The 7,155-nt window shown below is 40.3% G+C and overlaps 1 pseudogene; it reads left to right on the top strand.

The window, feature by feature from the left end:
* The first annotated feature begins 4,888 nt into the window (after positions 1 to 4,888).
* Positions 4,889 to 5,069, top strand: LOC113931695 (annotated as a pseudogene).
* Positions 5,070 to 7,155: the final 2,086 nt, after the last annotated feature.

Genomic DNA, 7,155 nt, shown 5'->3' with positions numbered 1-7,155 from the left:
TGGTACATAGTAGACATGTGTTACATGTTTGATAAATAAATAAGTTTATTTGTTTATCTGTAGTTCCAAGGTTAATTACTAAGAAATGCCCTAATTTCTGTGTGTGTGTGGGTGTGTAGTCATAATGGTATTTAAACTAAAGAGAGGAAACAGACACCATGGGGGTGAATCTCATATACTTCACCTAATCTACGCCTGTGCCACTGACAGCTCTAGTCATGAATGTAACCACTGAAGGTAAGGATGATAACCCTGAGATCTTCAATGAAAATCACTATATTTTGATTAAGGCAAGAAAGTGGACTCAGACACTTTTAACGAGAGTTGGGAAGAAAAGGGGTTCTAAGTCATCTTAAATAAATCTAATTATCTCAGAATCAGTATGGTGTAGTGGTTTCCAAAGAACATGGGATATGGAGTGAGATAGCCTGGATTTGAATCTCAGCTCTGTTACATGCATTTGGGCACCTCTCTAGGACTATATGTTTAAAATAGAGGTAATAATACTAACCTAGCAGGGTTCTGGGAATTAGATGAGACAATGCATGTGAATCACTTACCACAAGGCCCCATACATAGTTCTCAGTGAAACTGCTGGCTGTTGTTATTTTTGTTTTTGGTGCTATTATGCTGATTTCCCACAAATTCAGTTAGCTAAGAATTTGCTATGTCCTGACCACCCATACTTACTGGGCTTCCCAGTATAAACAGAAAAGAAAATTGGTCACAGAAGACAAAATATGACTTTGATTCTCTTTCTGAGCCATACATACATCCCCTCTATGGTGTCTTCTTCCCCTCTTCAGTTCTAAACACTATTATAATCTCTCTCTCTCTCTCTCTCTCTCTCTCTCTCTCACACACACACACACACACACACACACACACACACACACACACGCACATGAATTAGGCCAGAGTTGGCATGACCTGAGAGAATTTGTTGAGAAAGATCCTGAGATTGCACTGGGAATCAACATTTAAAAGTAGCATGATTGATTAGTAATGCCTGTTAAGGGCTTGGATTAGTAAGTGATAGTATACATGCTATATATTTGGCATCTGGCTATATATTTGGCACCCTTTACTGGCAAGAAAGGAGAGATCATTAACACATTAGTATGACGTTCACTCTATTTTCTTTCCTTTTTTTAATTTTTGGAGTACACACATGCCTTTTAGGTTTTAGTATTTATTGTGGAATAAAAGTCTTAGCTTCCTATGAAATTTCCAGCATTGGCAAGCAAGTAATGAAGAGACTTAGGAGGATAGCACTGCCTTTCTGGAAATTGTGTCAGATGATACAACAACCTGCTTCACTCTTGCTTAAGTTGCTCCTTAATTTTTGTGATTCCACAAATGTATTTGCCTTAGACAAATGTAAGATTTCCCTTAATAAATGTTCCTTAATAAAAGCTCTACTAACAACCTATCAATGAGATAACATTATATATTTATACAATGGAATACTAATCAGAAATTTAAAATGAAGGAATTACTGATACATGGAACAATATGAATAAATTTCACAGATATTTTGCTGAGAAAAAAAAGACCAGACACAAAAGAATACATATTATATGATTCTCTTTCTCTTTCTCTATTCATATATATATGAATTTCTAAAGCACACAAAACTGCTTTGTGCAGCAGTTCTCAAACTTAGTTGTGCAACAGAATCTCCTGAAGAGTTTGTTAAAATTTTTCTAGACCCCACTCTCAGAGTTTCTAACTCAGTTGGGCTGGGGTGGGGCCTGAGAATGTGCATCTCTAGCAAGTTCCCAGGTGATGCTGATGTTATTAGTTCCAGGTCCACACTTGGAGAACCACAGATGTATAGTGACAAAAGTTAGAAGAGTGACTACCTTGGGGTGGGGATTGGTGTGGACTGGAAAGGGACACAAAAGAACTTTCTGGGATGATGGAAATGTTCTACATCTTGACCTGGGTGGTGATCATGTAGGTATATACATATGTAGGATACTATTTGGTTGTATCTTTCAGGTTTGTGTCATTTACTGCAGGTAAAATACACTTTTAATTAGAGGGAAGAATGTGAGCTTCAGCGTCAAACAAACGAAGTTTAAATTCCCAGCTCTACCATTTATCAATTCTGTGACATTTGGCAAGTTATTTCACTTGCCCGAGCTTACTATTTTCGTATATAAAATAGGATTCATAACAGTACTACCTCAGAAGATTGTAAGAATTCACTAAGATGCTCACTATAAGGTGCTGAGGCCAATGCTTGTCATAGAGAAAACACTGTAAATGTTTGCTTTCATTTTTAGACATGAGTCTAAATTACAGGAATGAAGTAGTTCCTCTCTTCTCTGTGTGTCTATCTGTCTCTCTCTCACACGCACACATTCCTATCCCTCTTCTCCATTTGCACTGGCATTCATTATCTTAGAAATGCCCTCATTCTTTTGAACATCACTTTGACCAGTGGAGTTTCTACTGAAACAAAACTATTTATTTCACCGTAATAATGCCAGTATGTGCTGGCCTGGAACCACCTGCCTCCCTGCTAAGCAAATGAGCAGCTGTATCAATTGAGACAGGTGCACCTTAGTGCTCACCATGGGCACGGAGTGTTCCCTGAATGTTACTGAGAGTCCCTGGACTAGGTAAACCACCCATGAAATCCAATTCAACTTGGGGAAATAGATTATAAATATGACTCAATGAAGACACCTCTACGAAGAACTAATCCTGGCAGTTGGTAGCTCCAAGGACACAAACCGAAGGCAGACATGTGCAGGCCACAGATTCAAGCTCTGTGTCCCTCTTTGCAGTGCTGCTACAGCTCACAGCCTCCATATTTCCTGCTTTTAGGCTCTTTAAAGATTGCTAGTCTTCAAAATCCACTCTAGCAGGGACATATACTTGGTAATGAATGTGCCCCCTCTCATCTCATGATATCGAGTTAGCCCTTGCATTTAGTTCAATTCCAGAAATACAGACTGAGCCCCTTCTCTGTGCCAAGCACAGTGCTGCCTGGTACAGATACAGACCCAAAGCATACCTGATTCTTCTCCTAGAGCCTTCTATAAATGGGGCAAGAATGCCATGTAGACAATGATAGATGAAGCAAAGTGTATTAAGGTAACACTGAAGAGAAGTATCTAAATCTACACTGGAGGGCAGAGAGTATGGGGGAGAGCCAAGAAACGCTTCCTGGGAGAAATCACCTTTTAAAATCTTTTGAATCAAACAAACTAGGCTAAAGGCAAGGAGCCCATTTCAGCATAAAAGAAAAAGAAGAGACCAGGTATTATTTGGATGTTTGGATAGGCATGGGAAAGGGAGTTTAAGCCCAAGAGTTTATGTGCAGAGTTTATTATGAAATAACCCAGAAGAGAATTAGGAATAATGGGTCTGGTTAGGCCTAGAAACAGGTATGAATCTTGCCATTTTGTCTAGTGCCAGAGCTTATCTAGAGCAGAGTTGAATTAAGGCTCTTCGCTGCACACCTTTTTGTGTGCTTCTACTCTACATGACCAATCCCCAAATTAACCCTCAAGTTAACTGATTGCTGCTATTGTACTGCCGAGGACTTGGAAAACAGCCCCATGGCACATAGCTCAGAAAACTAGAGACACCTATGAGTCCTGTTCTGCCCTTCCCCACCCATTTCCACCCAACTTAGGGGAAAAAAAATAACCATTTATAAATTGAGGAGTTGACGAACCGAGAATAGGTGCAATAAAATATGTTGCTTTTGAAGATTGATTTTGTGCTTATTTGTGGGGAAAAAGCAGCTTTGTTTCTTTTATGAAGCCCTGTAATTGATTAGACAGAGTGAGGACTCATCATTTTTTTCCCAGTGTTTTTATTAAAATGGGTAAGGCATTTTGTTTTTCACAAGATTATTATGCAATTGCACAGCACATTTTTTCCCACCCCTCTGTTCTATAAGATTTTTCCTGCAGGCAGGCCTGTTATGTAACCCTAACCCTGGCCCTATATAACTGATCATGTCACAGAGGTACTAACTCATCATCCTCCAAGCAAGCACGTGAAATGCCATCCCTGAAAACGGGTCCGTTCTCAAGATTCTCTTTGGAGGCCCATCATTCATCCTCTGGCCATGATAATGACGCCCTTTGAAAAGTCGTGTCTGGACATATCAAACATTTTTCCCTCTCCACCCATGTTCAGGGAGGAAAGAGGCTGACCAAATTCCACCAATACTTTATATGGAGGGTAAGTGATAATCATTGGAGAAAGACATGAACAAAAGCATCAGGAAGTGAAATTGTCAAGCATATGCGCGCACGTGTGCGTGTGCGTGTGTCTGTGTGTGTGTGTGTGTGGAGAGAGAGAGAGAGAGAGAGAGAAAGAGAGGGAAAATGGAAGGGAGAAACCCCTAAATCTTTTACCTAAATCACAAGGCAGAGGGACTCCTTTAGCCAGGTGATGTATTTTACTTCTAAGTGACATCCTGCCATATTTTGGCCACCAAAATAGCAGTGTGACCTTGATCAAGTTAATTCCATTTTCTGGGCTTCAGTTTCTTCATCTATAAAAAGAGTGAAGAGTGAGCATCAAAAGGTCCTTCCAGCTGTGGTTTCATATGACCTTAGATTGGAGTTAGTCCGTATTACTGAGACATGAGGCCGGGGCACAGAACTGTGCTCGTTACCATAGCTGGCTTCAGCACTGCTGCGCGGTGCCCAAGCCCAACTCAGAATAATGTATGCGCAGAGGTCTGGGTGGGTTTCTAGGCTTTGTTTTATTTTTTAGCTACAAGCTGTTAAGGTGTCCCTTCCAGATGCCCCACTAAGCATATTCTTGGCCACAGAAGAATCAGGTGTGTCCAACTCTAAGCATTGGTCCCTGAGTCCTTGAGCTTAAAATGAGCACTCTTTCTCCCAGATGCTTTATCGCTTCTCGGCCTTTTGGCTAAGATCAAGTGTAGTATCTGTAGCATTCATTCTCTGTAATACTCTTCTATATTGCATTTTGTCATGTGCATTCCTGAATGTGTGTGGTGGAGGGAAGACAGACAGAGACAGAGACAAAGACAGAGAGTATACATCTCCCCAGTCAGTCTCTTAACTCTTTGAGAGCAAGGATCTCTGATTTCAAATCCCAGCCTCCATCACTTACAAGATGAATGAAATTTAACAAGTATTCTAAACTCTCTGAGCCTCAGTTTTCTGATCTGTAAAATGGGGATGATAACAGTTTCTACCTCTGCTATAGACTGAATGCTTGTGGCCCTCCCTCTGAAATTTATATGTTAACATCCTAATCTCCAAAGTGATGATATTTGGAGGTAGGGGCCTTTGGGAAGTGATTAAGTCATGAGAGTAAAACCCTCATGAATGAGATTAGTGTCCTTATAAAAGAGACCCCAGAGAACTTCCTCACCCCTTTCACCCTGCGAGGACACAGCGAGAAAACTGCAGTTTATGAACTGGGAAGTGGGCCCTCACTGGACACCATATCTACTGGTGCCCCTTGGACTTCTTAGCCTCCAGAACTGTGAGAAATAAATTTCTGTTATTTATAAGCCACCCAGTATATGGTATTTTTGTTATAGCAGACTGAACAAACTAAAACAACCTCATAAGGATCTTGTGAAGATTATATGAGCTAATATATGTAAAGCACTTGGAACATTACCTAGCACATAGTAAATACTTCATAAATGTTAGCTACTGTCATGAGCATCGTCATCATTATTATTATCATCTGAAAACAGAGAAAATGCACACCAAGCATGGGCTAGAAGTGACTGAGCCAATCTATCACATACATTTGTTTCATTACTTTGATATATTTAAAGACTGAAACAGTAGAACATGTTCATCTGAAGAATTTCAAATAATGCAGACATCTAAAAAGTAAACAGGGAAAGTGACTCTTCAGGACTGCCCCTCCCCCCCCACCAACAGCACTCCCATCTTTGTTCCCCAGGTGTAACTCCTATCCTTTCAGACTTGTTTTCTATGCAAATATAAGTTTATACCATTTCTTGAAAATTTTACAAAATAAATTGGATATCATGCTACAGTGTGCTGAAACTCCCTTTTAAATCCTAACAATGAATCATAGGAATACTTTCATGTCCTTGCATCTAATACACTTCATTTTTTTTAAATGGCTGCATAATATTTCATCACATGAATGTGCTATAATGTTTAACCACTCCAACTAATGAGCAGTCAGGCTATTACAACTAAAGCGACAATAACCATCCTTTGTATATGTCTCCAAATGCACACAGGGGTAATTCTCTGGGATATATACATAGATGTGGAATTGCTGGGCTGATGTAAAGACCTGTTTTCATATTTTATAGAAACTACCAAACCATCTTCCAAAGGGTTGTGCCTATTTTCGTTCCCACCAACAGTGTATGTGAGTGCATTTTCCCCACGTCCTCTCCACACTAAAGACTGTTTATTTTTGTCTGTTTGAATAGCTATGACGAGATGGTGGTATTTGAATGGGAATTTTTCCCTGATTGCTAGTGACGACCCACAGTGAAAATCTTGCCCAAGTAAGCAATTCCTGTCTCGGTACACAGGGATGGCTCTGGTACAGTAGGCATGGGCTGAAGGGCCTCTTGCCATATTTGCTAGGGACAAGGGTGTCCATGCCCACTGGATTAGGTGTCTGGCGCTGCCGTCGTCTTGTAATGCAAGCTTGCTCCCTGAGACACTGTGCACAAACCATTTGTAGAGTTTGTATTACCTTTGTCTACAGACTTGCATCATGCTTCCGATGCCGCCTTATCTTCATTAAGATTGATTTTCATGAGCTGTGGCTCCTGTTCTTCAACATTTTAATCTTTCTTTTCTACCTCAACATAGCTCTTCCACTATATGGCAGGAACTGTATTAGGCACTTACATATGGTATCATACCGAAGCCTCGCAATAACTCTGTGAGACAGGATGAGTACTGTATTCCTCCCCATTTTACAGATGAGAAAACTGACATGGAGGCACAGAGAGGTTAAGGAACTTGCCTAAGGCTGTTTTCTTCCAAAGCCCGTGCTCTTTCCATGGCACCACAGTGTCTTTCAGTTTTCTGGAAGCATTCATCTTTTTGCATTGCCACAGTTCTTATTTAAGAACACTTGCATGGAATCTTTTGTAAACTGAATGCATCAACCAATTAATTCCCAGTGTGAGCAAAG

This window comes from Zalophus californianus, chromosome X (assembly GCF_009762305.2).
Source record: "Zalophus californianus isolate mZalCal1 chromosome X, mZalCal1.pri.v2, whole genome shotgun sequence".
Taxonomy (NCBI): domain Eukaryota; kingdom Metazoa; phylum Chordata; class Mammalia; order Carnivora; family Otariidae; genus Zalophus; species Zalophus californianus.
Note: the sequence above shows the minus strand (reverse complement) of the source record. Positions and strands in the feature narration are given on the sequence as shown.